This window comes from Chenopodium quinoa, unplaced genomic scaffold (genome assembly GCF_001683475.1).
Source record: "Chenopodium quinoa cultivar QQ74 unplaced genomic scaffold, ASM168347v1, whole genome shotgun sequence".
NCBI lineage: Eukaryota > Viridiplantae > Streptophyta > Magnoliopsida > Caryophyllales > Amaranthaceae > Chenopodium > Chenopodium quinoa.
The window spans coordinates 1,669,064-1,685,669 of NW_018744593.1; positions in this window are offsets into that span (position 1 = coordinate 1,669,064).

Sequence of the window (16,606 nt, forward strand, 5' to 3'; positions counted from 1 at the left end):
AGGCATGGTGTTTAATGTCCCTTATTCGCTTGATTCCACGGAAGTAGGCTTGATAGTTAATTTGGGAAGCCATTGATAACTTGGAAGAGACCTTTGGTATTATTATTAGGGATTGCTTTTCTTCTTGTCAATTGATTTATATATTGGGGGTAGATTTATTAGTTTATCAATCATAATCGTGGTAATGCTTGATCTTGGATGCTTTAGTTTATTGATTAATATTTCCTCTAGTTAATTGTGTTATTTAATATATTAGTTGATTATTATCATCCATTATTGATTGGTGACGTGCTTAGTGATTAATTGAGTCTGATTAATTGAATGAACCATAGTCTCTTGGGATTCGATCCTTACTTGCCCTACTACATAGTTAGAAGGAATAGTTAGGTTATTTTTGTTAGGTACGCGATAAGCCTATCAGCCGTCTAAGTGAAGCAACTGGAAAAGTAAGTTCTACTTGGTTTCCTCCCTATCCAGACGTCAAAACCGCCTCCTCCGCTGGTATAATAAGAAACCGGCTCTCTTGGGAAAAAAGTGCGCCCTTCCTAATTTCCCTGAGGAGGCTTGGTCACCGATAATAGAGCCGGGGTTTTCAAGACAACCGGCATGCCTCTAGAAGACAGCACTGAAATTATTGTACCCCAGAATTGGGTACCTCATCCGGATTGACTCAAGGATGAGGCTTTCCTCTACACCTGTGGTCTTAGTCCCATGTTTGAGAGACGTACTTTGATCATCTAACCGGCACTTTGTTTCCGTCTTTAGGGTTTTGTGATTTGTTCTGTATTTAACCAACCAATTCTCTTTTGTAGAAAAAGCTCTAAGAATGGTGGACTCTGCAAGGACGCCTACCAGGTCAGCAGATCAGATCCGGATGGATCAACTTGAGAAGAAAAAGGCCCAGTTGGCGGCCAAGAATGATGAGGTAAGCTTTGGTTATGTATTTTAAATTATGTAAACTTTTATAGTCATCAGACGACTTTTAACCGGTTGTAACCCCTGTGTTCCTTTTTCAGAGTGGAAGCAAAAACATTCCACGATCCATCTCCAAGATGCTCAAACAGAAGGCCAACGAACCTGCCAAGACTCCTTCCAAAGTCAAGAAAACCCAACCTACCCAAATGGCATCTTCCTTGCCGCGTGGGCAAGACCGACCAACTTCAGGAGGAAAAAGCCTAAAGGATCTTAGCCTGGACGCCAACTTGGTAGGCAATGAGCCAGGCGTCCCTGAGACGTCGAAGAGTGGCATGCCACTCAATGCTGCATCCAGTTCTGTAGCGGCTGGGGGTGACGAGACCCCTCAGCCAAAACCTCAAGGTATGATTAACCGCCTTGAACTTCCATGGCCGCTTGAGCATATGCGAGTCAAATCTCAGGTTACCTAGTCGGGGGATTCATCTAGCAGCCAGCCCAATATAGGTGCCACTTATGCTGCTATCTCACCACACCCTTCTATTGGTGCAGATGCCTTCTCCAAGGTGGTTGGACATCCAGCAGTACTCTAGGCGGATGTTGAGGTGCCTCACCCGATCAGGGAAGGAGTCTATTCCTGGGGTGCATCAGGTCAACATGGACCGCATCTCTGCCTTGCTAGCTAAGTTAACTAAGCTTTCTTCAATTTTTTTTTTTTTTTTTTTTTGTTAACTAAATTATCTTTTCACCGGCTGGGTTTTGCAGGGAATTTTGAGGGTGGACGGACTCAAAGCTCCGTTTAAAAGGAAGCGGGAGGAGGTAAGAGACGCTAATAAATGGGCGACTGATGCACTTAACCCTTCTCAATACCAAATTACCCCGAATGATATTGAGACTAAGGCCAAAAAGATGAAACAGGAGGAGCTGGTTAAGGAGCTCACGGTTGCTGTGGAGGCGGCCAAAAATAGGGCGTCTGATCTTGAGCTTGAGCTTAAAAATGCCCAGTCAGATCTCAAGGCACTGGAGGGGGCCGACGAGGAAAATACCCAACTTCGGACATATGTCGGCCGGCTCAAGGATGAGATGGTCCAGATGCGGAATGATCATAAGGCTGAGCTTGCGGCAAAACAAGAACGGCTGGTGGATGAGAATGAACGAGATACCGAGGTACGCATGAAAATAGCGTGGAATCTCATCCACCCGAACTACGAATGGGAGTTCTTCAACCTGGGGTTCAAGTATGCCACTGAAGTGTATGATGCCCAGTCCCTCGGTCTGGAGGCGCCGGCTCCATTTTATGAATGGGCCGACATCGAGCCGTCTGATGAAGAGCATGAGGATGAGGAGCTCAATGAGCATGGGGAAGAGCAGGTGCCGGTTGACGTTGACCAAGCTCAACCGAGGCAACCTGAAGGCAACCTCCCCACCGGCCAGGACCAGTCGGTGCCTCCATCTTAGCAAAAGCAAAATTAAGTTTCCCCTTCTGGCCATGAGCTGTCTATGTTTCCGCCCTGCGAGCCGAGTATTTGTGTTTTTCCAACAATTTTATTTTTCCGGATAAGGATCCGTCATGACAGTTCTTCTCTCCCGTTCTTTTTATACCGGGAGCATTTAATGAAAATTTATTTTTGCTATATGTGTATGCTTGCAACTTTTCCAACTTGTTAAATGCACACGACACTTAACGAACCGGCTGCCTCTTGCCCCTGGACAACTGTGTGGTTGTTCAATCAATCACTACCGTGATTGCCCCAAACCTAGCATGCATCCGTTCATCATACCAGCAGATTAAAATTGAACACACGGACGTTTCGATTTTACCGTTTGGGACTGTTTTCCAAAAATATACTCAATTGTCCACCGACCCCATTGGGGGGACTTTTAGAGTTATGCAATTAGCATGAGATTATAATATAAGTTGGAATGACAGCACATGCGGTTTTGTTTATGCCGCTTAGGTTCCATTTTAGATTATTCAGGTCAAACGGCTGTGAATTAGCCCTTGTTGGGTTAATCAGTCTTCACCGCTTGTATTTGAGTTTATTGAGAAATGTGGCGCCAGATGCCTTGCTCTTGTTGTAGTAGACGGGTAAACGTTTAATTGCAGACGGTCATTGGTTTTATCAAGTCGTTTTACACAAATTAGCTGCTAAGTTTTGGACTTAGCTTGTATTTTCAAGTTTAGTCGTATGTATCCCCTTTTTACAATAGCAGGCGTTTAACGATGTTCGTACCGAAATAAAGTGGTATCCAACCAAGATAGTAGCCGGTTACCGCTTGTTATAAAACAGGCGGTAATCCCTAGCTATCTAGATCTCATTTGATGGTTCAAATCAAACGGCTGCAAGCTTATCTTAATCCAGACAGCCGGTAGGGCTGTTTGTTTTTTAAGTTTATAGAACAATGTACCACTCGGATGGGAGATGCTCTCTGCGACGAATTCACCCGGATGGGCGTCGCCAAATATATACTCATGTTGGAGCAGACGGTTGATTAAGATTTTTCCGCCTACACATTGCACAGGCGGTACTCCTCCAAGTAGGAGACGTATCTATCACTTTTTGGATGTAAAAAGCATGTCCCACATACTTTTTTGACCTTTTCCATTCAGTATGCCGCCCTTGAGGGAGCCTTTATCTAATATTGTGATTCAAAAAATCAAACAAGTTAAGCGTTCATTTCCAGACCGTTTCAACTTTTCTGAAGTTCGTTTTAGAACTTCTCAATGAAAGTTTCCGGATGTCCACTCATGTGGGAGCAGACGTTGGATTTTAATAAGGTTGTCTGCACATTGCACAGATGGTATTCCCATGGGGAGATGTATAAAGTTAAAACAATAAATAAACAAAGCTGAAAATAAAAAGCCACTTTTTCATTAATAAGCCTTTTATTTTCAAAAATTTACAAGTCTTAGAAGTAGTACTTTTTTAAATTATCTACATTCCAAGTTCTGGCTAGCTGCCTGCCGTCTAGAGTTTCCAGGCGATAGGTGCCGCCTCTCACTTCTTCATAGATCCGGTAGGGGTCTTCCCAATTGGGAGTCAACTTTCCTTGCTCATTGGCCCTGACGGTTGCCTCCATTTTCCGTAACATAAAGTCCCCTACTTTCAAGGGCCGCTTGTGTGCTCTTTTGTTGTAGGCTCTTGTCATTCTCAGACGGTAAATCTCATGACGCAAGGCGACATTGCCCCTGCGTTTTGGGAGTGAGTCCAATGCTAGCCGCATGGCCTTCTAGTTAGCCTCTTCGTCATACAACATGACTCGAAGAGTCGGCTCATAGTGTTCAATAGGTAAGACTGCCTCAGCACCATACACCATAAGAAACAGGGTTTTGCCGATTGCCCCTTTCGCTGTTGTTCTGATGGCCCATAGGACGTGAGTTAACTTTTCTGCCTATAGGCCGCCAGCCCTTTCTATTTTCTTTTTTATGCCGTCCGAGATAAGCTTATTGAAGGCCTCAACCTGGCCGTTTGCTTGGGGATGGCCGACTGATGCAAAGCAATGAGAGATCCCTTGGTCTTCTAACCAATTCTTGAGGATAGGCGTCTCAAACTAAGGGCCATTGTCAAAAACCATAGACATAGGTACCCCAAACCGGGTGATGATATTTTTCAGATGAAGGAGATGACATCCTTTGTCCTGATGCCTTTTACCGCCTCTGCCTCTACCCACTTGGTGAAGTAGTCCACGAAAACTAGAATATACCTCCGCCCGCCTGGTGTAGGCGTATACGGACCCAGAATGTCCATGCCCCACTTGGCAAATGGTACTGGGCTATGTATGGCCGTCAGATCAGTGGCTGGACGGTGTATGAGTCTGCCAAATCTTTGACACTTATCACACTTCTTCACCATTTCCATGGCATCTGCCTCAAGAGTAAGCCATAAGCAGCCTTGCCGCCTGGCCCTTTCGGCTAGAGACTTGCCGCCTATGTGGGAGGCACAAAAGCCCGAGTGTAGGTCCTCTAGAATCTCCTACCCCCTTTCTGGGGTGATGCATTTCAAAAGAGGTTGAAGAAAACCCTTCTTGAAAAGCTCTCCATTATGAATCTTAAAGTTGGCCGCACGTTTTTTCATTGCAGCCATTTCAGGTTATGCATCCGGCAAAGTGTCGTGTAGCAGATAAGCCCGGAGGCTGAGCTTCGGTCCAGTTTCCAATGGGATCTCCTTCAATACTTCTCTTTTCCATTACTTCCCAGAAGACTGACCGAGGCGTATCACATGAGGCAAATGAGGCCAATTTGGACAGAGCATCTGCTTGATTGTTCTCAAACCTGGGCACCTGACTTAAGTGAAATTCATCAAGTGTCCTAGCCTCTTCTTTGACCGCCTGCAGATATTTGATCATAGCCGGATGGGTGGCCTCATAGTCACCATGGAATTGGCTTACGATCAGTTGTGAATCAGAGCAGGCGTCAACCTTTCTTTCCCCTGCCGCCTTGCACATGCGAATACCGGCTAGCAGGGCTTCTTATTCCGCCTCATTATTTGAGGCCTGAAACTTGAACCGTAGTGCATATTTGTACTTGTCCCCTTCAGGGGACTGACATATAATTCCTGCACCACAGCCTCTCATAGTAGAGCTCCCGTCTACAAACATTTTCCAAACCTAGTCAAGATTTTCCGGCTCAGCCGGCCTTGCCATTTCGACAATGAAGTTGGAAAACGCCTGACCCTTCACTACCTTGGTTCGAAAGAGATTTCAAGACTTTGCATTTCAATAGCCCACTTGAGCATCCTATCGGATGACTCTAAGGTTGTCATTGGCTGTTTGAGGGGTTGGTCTATGTAGACCACAACCGAATGTGCCAAGAAGTAAGGCTTCAACTTCTTGACTGCCATGAAAAGAGTAATGCCAAATTTTTCAACCATTGAGAACCGTAGTTCAGGATTTCGAAGAACATGGATGATGAAATAAACCAGGAGCTGGATGTCGTCTCTATCAACAAGGAGAACAGCACTGAGAGCATGGTCTGAGACATCTAAGTATATGTAAAGCACCTCTTTTGGCAGAGGGATAACAAGCCTCGGCAAAGAGTGTAAGTGCTCATTCAATTTCTGAAAGGCCGCCTCAGCATCATCCCCCCATTCAAACCTAGTCTTCTTTTTAATAGCTTGGAAGAAATAGAGGCACTTGTCACCTGACCGGCTGAGGAATCTCCCCAATGCCGCAAGACAACCTGTTAACTTCTGAACGTCTTTGACAGTGCAGGGTGACTTCATGTCAATGACCGCCTATATCTTCTCTAGGTTGGCCTCTATCCCTCTTTGATTGATCAAAAATCCAAGAAACTTCCCAGACTCAACACCAAAGACACACTTCTTGGGATTAAGGATGACCTTGTGCCGCCTGAGTGTGGTGAAGGTTTCTCAGAGATCAGCAAGGTGATCCGTCTCTAGCTTGGATTTGACTATCATGTCATCAATGTACGCCTCTACATTCCTCCTAATTTGGTTAATGAAGACTGTATTAATCATATGTTGGATAGTAGCAGGCGCATTTTTCAAGCCAAACGACATCACATTATAGCAAAATAACCCCTTATCAGTGACGAATGCCGTCTTCTCTTGATCTTTTTTCCACAAGGGTATCTGGTGAAAGCCTGAATAAGCATCCAAAAAGCTCATCAAAGCATGTCCCGCTATAGAGTCGACCAGACTGTCGATCTTTGGAAGTGGATAACTATCCTTTGGACATGCCTTGTTCAAGTCAGGGTAATCAACACACATGCGCCAGGTACCATTCGGCTTCTTTACAAGCACAACATTTGCAACCCAATCTGGGAAGTAACATTGCCGAATGAACCTGGCGTCTAACAGTTTTTAGACATCGATGGCCGCCGCCTGACTTCTCTCCTCGCCGTGGTTTCTTTTCTTTTTCCTAACGACTTCTTTTTAGGATCCCCGGCGAGCTTGTGGACAGCTAGATCCGAGCTGATGCCTGGCATCTCTTCCACTTCAAACGCAAAGATGTCTTTGAATTCCTTCAGCAAGTTGTGCAAGTCTGCACCCAATTTCGCAAAAGTAACCGTCCCCACCTTAACTGTACGCTCCGGACATGTGTCGTCCAGAGCAATGTCAATGTGTTCACTAGCCGGCTGGGGACGGAATTCATCCGGCCGTTCCCCGGTTAGTGACTGCTATTGCTTTTCCTTTTTCCAGGCCACCAACTAGTTGGCCTTTCTCTTCTTGCCGGCTGCTTTGGAGTAGGCTCGGCTTCCTTGACATCATTAAGGTCTATTGGCTCCTCACCCTGGGCGTATGCTGCCACTGTGGGTGTAACACCCCCAAATCTCTCTCTACGTAAATTGTAGAAAAATACATATAAATTCCGTAGAGATAGGCTTGGGCGTATTACCGCCGCGTATAACGCAAGGCTCATACAAAAAAAAATACTTTTGCAGCGGAAAACTTTATTCTTTATTAAATAACCATAATAAAAATTCGTTCATAATTCAAGACACAAAAACGACTCGAAGGTTTCCTAGCTAGGTGAAATTCCTGTGGACTCCCGTATGCATCAATCAATTTCCATCTGAAAAATTCACCTGTTTACCATAAATGATAAACAGGGCAAAGCCAAAAAAAAAGCACGTATTAGCAAGTATGCTAAGTAAGTCATGTGTAAGATAAGTAAAACGTAATTTAAATCATTTACGTTTAATTAATAAAAGAAATACCAATGCCGTATTCAAATAGAACTTTTTCAATCCAATTCTTTTAATTCAAGTAAAACTCAATCGATTCATACCAAACCAACTCCTCACTAAGTGTGCACACCCCCCAAGTGGTTTACTTTATAATCAAAGGCCAAACTTGAGGAAAGACTAGGTCATGCAAAGTCCATAGTCTTCTCTAAACCATTCCCTAAGTGGGATTCAACATATCGATTGATTTATTTAAAAACTCGTCTTTAAAAATCCATCACATTTACATAACAACAACCTTGCAAATCATTTCCAATAATTTCCAATCACAATTTAAGGCCCTTTTGATTTAAAACCAAATCATTTAATTCAATCCGTCATGATTTCATAATTTAGTACGGAACATAATATCATAAATTCATACGAAACATAAAACATGATTTCATACGGAATATAATAAAATAGGATTTGGTACGGAACATAATAATTTAGAGACTCATAATAAATCATAGTTTTATACGGAACATAAATTATAGTTTCACAAATAAAATTTCATACGGAATAAATTATAATTTCATACGATCAAAAAATGTAGTTCCATAATCAACTTTCGAAAGTATCAAACCACATAACGTACCTTGATCAATCACGAGCGATTCACAACTACTTCTCTAAATCACGAACACCCTACACATAATTATAACCTTAATTAATATAAGGTTATCAAATAAACACAACAATTTAATTAAACTACCCTATATGTGCATGAATTAATTATCATTAGATAAAATAAATTTTCTGTTTATAATGTAAAGAATTTTCTGTTTTTATAAAATTAATTTGTGTAAGAAATAATATTTAGGAAAATGATTAGTAATATAAATAAGATTAAGAGGAAGGAAGGATTAAAGGATGGTGGAGGAACCAATGCAAGGGAGGAGCAAGGGTGGCTGTGGCCGGCTGGAGTGGCGGCTGGTGGCTGCTGGCGGCAGCAGGTGGTCGCCGGTGAGGGTGGTCGCCGGTGGCCGGAAAAATGGAAGGAGGGAGAGGAGGAAAACCGTGAGAAAGAGGGGGAAAGAAGAAGAGAATTCTTGAGGTTTTTGGTGTGATTTTTGGGGTGTATGAAGGGGGTATTTATAGGTGTTTAGGGGATGGGTTTATGGCATCTTAGGGTTTATAAATTTATGGAAGTTTTTTATCATGAAATTCCATTGGTAATTTTTTCAAGCTTGGAGTGCAAGGATCAAATATTCTTAGGTTTAAGAATGGAAGTAAAAGAATTTAAGAGATTTTATTTTTAATAAAATAAATTAAAATCTTTGTAGAAAAACCATGATTGGCCGAAAAATATTGATCAAAATATCACTCAATATTTTCGGACCTATCATGTTAGTTTAGGGGTTTTATAAAATAATTTATTTGTCAAAAATTAATAAGTTTATAGGTATTTGAAAGAATAAAATCAATTTTTCTTGCTAGATTATTAGGGTGGCCGAATTTGGACTATATTAAGGTATAAAAATCAGATTTTTATTATATAAAGTTTAAAATATTATTTGATAAATTTTGGAAATCATTTTATTTCATAAAAATAATTAATTTAGCAAATAATTAATAAAAATCAGATTTTTAATTTATAAAAATTCGAAAATATGCTTCCTTAGTTTAGGAATTAATTTTGTTTTATGAAAATACTTTTACTTAGTGTAAAATCAGATTTTTAATTGTAAAAATCCGAAAATGATATTTATTTAGTTTTAGGAAATTAATTTCATTTCATGAAAGTAATTAGTTTAGCAAGATATTAAGTAGAATTGGATTTTATTGGGAAAATCCGAAAATATATTTACAAAAATCAGATTTTTAAATTCGAAAATGCCTCTAATTTTATTAATTAAAATACTATTTATAAAATTTTTAGTTTATCCATTTAATTAAAATAAATGATTTAGGCGCCAAAATTCAAATATCATTTTGACTCCAAAACTGAAATACTCTTAAGTTAGAAAATACGCCGAAAATACGAGACTAAATACTCTTTAATTTAGAAAATGCTTTTCAAAAATACGGGGTATTACAGTGGGCCTGACGTCTGAGAGGTAACATTCTCTAGCCGTCTTCTGATCTCCGTTCAGGGAGCCATAATCCCATCATCCTTCTCAAATTTCAGCAGCATGAGGGATGGAATAATGACGGCCTTGGAATCATTCAGAGTCGGACGACCCAATATCAGATTATAGGCGATCAGCTCCTCTACAACCAAGAACCGGACAACCATATGGCGTCCTTCTCCTTTCTCCCCCAGCTGGATGGGTAAGTCAACCCGTTTGACTGGGTGCACAACCCCTCCCCCAAAACCAACCAAAGGGTGAGAAACCTTGTGCATGTTGTCGGGCTTGTACTTCAGCTTTGACAAGCACTTATAGCTGATGATGTCAGACGAACTGCCGATGTCAATGAGGATCCGACCGACCTTCTGGTTGGCCACTTTTCACTCAATGATAATGAGGTCATCATGCGGTCGGCGAACCTTGCCCCTGTCCTTTTCAGTGACAATGACCTCAGGTAAGGTGTCATTAGACGTCTGGCCTTCATCAACTGAACTGATATCCAGCCGCCTGACATGGTCCTTGGTGCCTCGGATGGTTGGGTTCCCTCCAGCAAAGTTGCCTGCTATTGTGTAGATCGGCTCTTTGTCAGTGTCCGAACTACTAGCAGGTAGGGCATTCTTTTCGGACGACTGCCCAGGTTTGTCTTCAAGGTTACCTTAGACTTCAGGATGTAAGACTTCAGCACCCCCTTATCAGTCAGATGGTCCAACAGCCTCTTGAGACTATAGAAGTCATTGGTGTCGTGGCCAATATCCTCATGGAAATGGCAGTACTTGTTTTTGTTCCGGCTTTTGGCGGAACCTTTCATAGCAAGGGGTTTATCTACGGTCACCCGGTCTTTTACCTTCATGAGGTGGAGTAGCAGTCTTTGTTAACTCGTACTTTGGAACGTACGGTTTAAATTCCTTCTTTTTCTTCTAGGATGGCTGATTAGAGTCGTCAACTGCCCAGATCTCTTTTTCTCTTCTTACTCCCTCCAGCTTTCTTAGCCGGCTGAGCTTGCCGATTCTCTTTTTTGTCAGACTTTTTGAAGTCTGACTGCTTGCTGATGGAGCAGAGCTCGGTCGCCTGTGTATAGGCTTCTGCCTCCATCAGCGTTTCTTGGAGGATTGCAACCCTCTTTCTGACGAGGTCAAACTTAAAAGTCGACCCGTCCTTCAGACCCTTGAAGAAGTCTGTATAAGCCACCTCGTCAGACAGCCCTTGAATCTTGATTCTCACCAGATTGAACCGCCTGACGTGTGACCGTAGCCCTTCTCTATCCCCCGTTGTACTGCTCCCAAGTCGAGACTTGTTTTCTTAGCAGGGATATTTATAGAGAAGTTAGAAGCAAACACGAACGCAAGCGTCTTGAAGCTGTTGATGTTGCCGGCTAGCAGATTGTTGAACCATTATTGGGCGATGCCCTTCAATGTAGTCGGGAAGCATCGGCACCAGGTGGCATCATCCAACCCCTACAAGTACATGAGGTTGGTGTAAGCCATGAGGTGGTCTTCAGGGTTGGTAGTACTATCATATCTACCCACCATGACATTCTTAACCATGGCCGGCTGTGCCGCCTCGGTTATCTCTTTGGAGAACGTAGAAGGTTGTTCCCCAAGTTTTAGTAGACGGAGCTGCCAGTCCAAGAGTTTGAGGTTTTGTGCCACCTGACCCCCAAAGAGGGCCGGTTGCATGTAAGGTTGTCCATACGGCATGTATGGCAACTGAGGCACATACGAGGCCGAATGGATCATTTGAGGGCCAGTGTGGACGGACGGGCCTCTTGACTAACTCTCTATTACAGATTGAGAATACCTCATTGAGGTATTCTGGAAGCTGTCTGAATAAGTCGACGTTGAAGCCGACTAAAACAGTTGCTGATTTCTCTTCTTCTTGATTAGGAACCAGGCATCAGAGTATGTCTTCTTGGAGCCATCTGACTGAACATGCCGAATGGCCTTCCTCTTCCCTATCTTAGGGAATTGGATCTTGGTGAGATCAATCAAGGGCCACTTCGCCTCCTTTGATTTAGGATGCGGAGTGGGCTCCTCGGTCCCTGACTGGCTTTTTCTTCTTAGAGAGAGAAGGCTTCTTGGCCGACTGACCCTTGCTGGAGCCAGCCGACCTTTAGTTGATCAGGTCCTTTATCTCCCCCTTGAAACTTGTCATGAATTTCATGAGTTCGTCTCGAGTGACTAGAGTGGTGCCTTCCGCCGCCTGGTGTTGTCCAGACGGCTGTCCGGATGACTTACTTGGACCAGCCTGATCATCGCGCCGTTCCCTTCTTTCCTTGGGACGGGTGCGCCTGGTTCTGAGTGACCTATCAGCGGCCACATATATTTCAACTTCAAAGTCGTCATCAATGTCATGGTCCGAATAGACCTCAGCTTCGGCCGTAGGCCGTTTCTCATTAGGAGGCGGTATAGACTGTTGCGAAGCCATCTAAGAGGTACTCTCCCCACAGACGGCGCCTAATGTTTCGGGGGTTTTTGTCCATCGGGAGAGTTACGTCACCTAGATTGACCTCCGGGTGCCTGTACCTGCAAAATAACAGAGACTCCGGTTGGGTGGAGTTCCGCCTCCGACAATCAAGTTAGTAAAGATTCGGAGTAAAGAGTACGAAAAAGTAAATATCTAATAGTATAATGGACACAATATTTAACGTGGGAAAAAAAAAATTAAAATGAACATGGCAACTTAAATTATGATTAGAAGTGAGTGCTGAGTAGTACAGGTTTGGTTATAGCTTTTTATGTGCATATGTTTTGGATGAATGACCATCATCAATCTTTTATAGTTGAAGATGGAGGTTGAAAAAAATGGATAGTATATCCAGAACTCAATTCCCTTTATCATTCTTGTAGGCAGCCATAAAATTCTAGAATGTTCACAAATCATATCTTTTAGTTGCTTCTAATATCAAGAATTCTCTAGGTCGTTTTAGTGGCTTGCATGATATTAGTTAGTAGAAAATCTAGAGAAATGAAGAGCAATGCTAACCATATATGCTACATGTATTCGAAAGCTTCTACTTGAATACTCCATCGATATATAATGGGTCTAAAAATTTAATTTGGGCCACAACCAACAAGGCAACTAATCGTTCAAAATCAACATGTATCTTAATTTATAATGTATGCTCTTGCAAATTATTGTATGTTATTCATTTATACATTTTGTTTATAAATGGAAATTATAAATTTCTTTGGATTATATATATGAATTATCCAATTTGTTATATAATTATTGACACAGTTAAACTTAGTATATATGTCAATACACTACTTTGACCTTAGATATATGTAAATAATAGTAGAAAATATAAAAAAGCTAACAATATGAAACTTTATATTGATGCTTATTTAACAACATATTTCATGATACATAATAACATTTGTTTTTATTATATTAATAAAAAGCTATGTCGTAAAAAAAATATATCTAACGTGTCAATTATTGTAGGACCGAGTTGGAGTATTTTTTTTTTTTTGAGAAATGGTTTTTTTATTTTTTTACTATAATGTCAATTTTCTTTTTCCATTTGATTTTCATGCATGTTCTTTGTCTTTTTTCAAGGTGTTTATTTTTTTAATTTTTTATTTTTGTGTTTAGATATCTTTTTTATGGGAGATTTTGCTCCTACTTAGCGTAAAATAGGAGTTGGTAATAAACAGAGGCCGTTAATTTTTGAAAAAGTTCACACCTAAAAAAATTGAAAAAGTTGGCTACCTTTTTTTTTTTTTTTTTTCTTTTTGACATGAACTTAAAGAAAACAACTAAACATTGTTAAAGGACGATAAGCTAAAATTAGTCACAGTTGCTAGATCGTGCGCCGGTCAAACTATATCCTGCGACACCTTATGAATAGAACACCAGCCAAAACCATTGCCCAGACTGCGAATGTGATCCCCAGTCCACTTGAGGTTGATATATGTGCCGATAGGGCTCCTCAGCATTTGCACCAATGAAATCGAATCTGTGTAAATTGTCACTGCTTCTAGAGATCGGGCCTTTGCCCACAGAAGCCCTGTAGACACGCATTCATCTTCGCATGCAGTGCTGAACTAACTAAGCCATGGGAAGCCCCTCCTAGGACTCCTTCCACCCCATCCACCCCTAAAGCCGGGCACCGTACCACCCCGGCCCATTCCTGATCTATGAGTACGCGCGCTCCAAGAACCATCAACTAGGATTACCGTAGGGTTATGGCCTTGTGGGACCATCAACTAGGATTACCGTAGGTTGATATAAATTATTTCAATTTATATGTTTTTGTTGTCCTTATGTTTGATTTTTCTTTTTCTTTTTCTTTTTTTTTTATTTTTTTATTTTTTTTTTTAGCCCTTGAGTTCTTTGTTTAGCTCTTATGTTCTTGGCTTCTTCTAGGGATAGTGGTGTTTTAGGTTGTTTTGGTTTAAGTCCACGATATTATCATTATGCACTCATGTCTAGTGTCTAGCTATTATTTAAGTATTATCCAATGTAATATCATGAAAACTCACCTAAATTTCATGTCTTATAATTTTGAAAACTTTAAATTTAACAAAAATTGAATTGCCAACAACTTTTCTCTCTTCAAAAATCTTTAGAATCACAAATGACATCATCTAAAATATATTTAAATAAATCAAATCAACTTTGATTCCCTTTATTTTACACTTAAAACAATTCTTTAATTTCTTATCAAAATTATTGATTATTGCTATAACTTGTGTGTTTCCACGTTTCTCGTATTATTATGTTTTCATTTTTGTTTTCTCCTAAGTCTTTACCCCAATTATAGAGGATAATTTAAGGAAATGATTGATCAAAGGAAATGGAATTATTGACAGCATTGTTATCCAATTCTCCGACGGAGGCCTAGCTATGATTAAAGAGTACAATTATGCGAAGAAAAAACTATCACATATTAAAGACCCTTCTAAGACGTCCAATATGTATTATTGTTTTGAAAAGAATTAAATTAATTAATTTAGGATGAGTTTAATTAATTCATTTAAAATATGTTTTACATCATAAAAGTTTCTTTAGTTTTACCCCATGAAAAAGAAGTGAGATATGCAAAAAAGAACGAGATTAATTTTTAATTCCTCCATTCTTTTTTATTACAACACTTTGAATTTAGTACTATTTACATATGCTACTACTTTGACTACCTTTGATGATTTATTATTAAGATAAACTAAAGTCATGTGAGAACTTGTTAGATATGTCTTATATTAGTGATTGAAATAATGTAATGATAAACATGAAATGAAAATGGTTGCAAATAAAAACATCAAAGCTAGGTAGTAATTATTAACTACTTCACTTATGAATAACTAATAGGGAAAAACAAGGATAGAAAATTAAATTTGAGAATGAAATTAAAAGTCAACAGCAAATAGCTAGTAAGATATCGATTAACTTTTCAATTTTGGCAAAAAAGTCGATTTTTCGGCCAACAGAAAAACCAGTTACCAAACAATTTTTTTTAAAACCTTTGACCAAAATCCTTCAAATTGTATCTGATTAAACCCAGGGATTGAAGTGCCTTGCGATCTTCTTTTGGTAGACTTGCATTTTCTCAATTTTTGTTATAGCCATTGCAGCCGCTGAAGCAGCTATTGGAACGGCTATTATTTCTTCAATTTATCGTAACAGAAAATCAGCTTGTATTAATCAATCGAATTTATTAAATAAATAGTATTTCTTTTTTTAATTTTATTAGTATTTTCAAGTTAAAAAAACAAAACGCCAATGGAAAAAATAGCTAAAATCAATAAAAAAAATTAAAAAAAAAACCATTATTTATTATTGAAATAAATACCATCATAATTATAACGCGTATGGTAACCAAGGCTATGTTTAATTATGTTAGGGTTGGAGAGTGCACAGCGGAAGCAAATTAAAGATGTAGAGATTGATAAAATAATTAGGAGATAGATGAAGGGAAGATAAGTTGTAAAAATTGACACGCAATATTTAACGTGGGAAAATTTATTAAAAAAAAACCATGAACAACGAGTACCAAAAATCATCCACTATATGAAAAATAGGAGAGTACAAGAACCCTTGAAAGGGTGAGTAGTACAAAAAAACTCTCACTATAGGAACTCACAAAGGAGTAATACAAAATAAGGATAGTGGATTAGGGAGATTGTGTGTATGTAGAAACTCCGATCATGATATATATCTTAGAGAGCGGCATTTGTAGGTAAATTCTCTCTAAGCATAGAGGGACACTCATAGAGTGTATAATATCGGAGTATTGGAGGATGATGTAGGTGGAATACATTCTCCCAAATAATGTCCAACAACACTATTTATAGTTGATGTATGGAGGTAGAAGAAGTGTGTGGAAAATTCTACACACATGCTCTTAAATTCTCTACATACATCTAGAATCGTCATGACCATTGACCAATTCTAGATTGTTTTACAATTCTCCATCAATTTTTTACATTTTTAGAGTTTTCTAGAAATTTTGAGAAACCTTGAGATATAATAAGTTGTGCTATGGAATTTGGGCCACACTAACCCAACAAATTAAACTTAGCTTGCGCTGATAAGAATTTACTTCCTCTATTCTTTTTTAGTTTACAAATTTAATTATTAAAATCTCCCATTATCAGTAATAAGTTTGGGAAAAGGATTGGGACTATACGCCCTCTATTCCAAACAAAATATTACCAGGAGTAAGGATTATGAGATGAGGGTTGGGAAGAGTAGGAAATAACAAAAATGCCATTTACCATCAAATAATGCATTATTCTTATATGTATGGATTTCTAACAACATAGTAGTATTATTTTCACCCCTTATCCCAACTTTTATACCCAAAATTTCCATTCCACGTACCAAACGCCGCGTAGTTTTCATATCCATGTATTTTGTGAGAAAAAAGGGTTTTGTATGTTGTATACGTGTTTCCCTTGTTTGTTGAAGTTATACAATTCTTATTTTACTCGTTCCA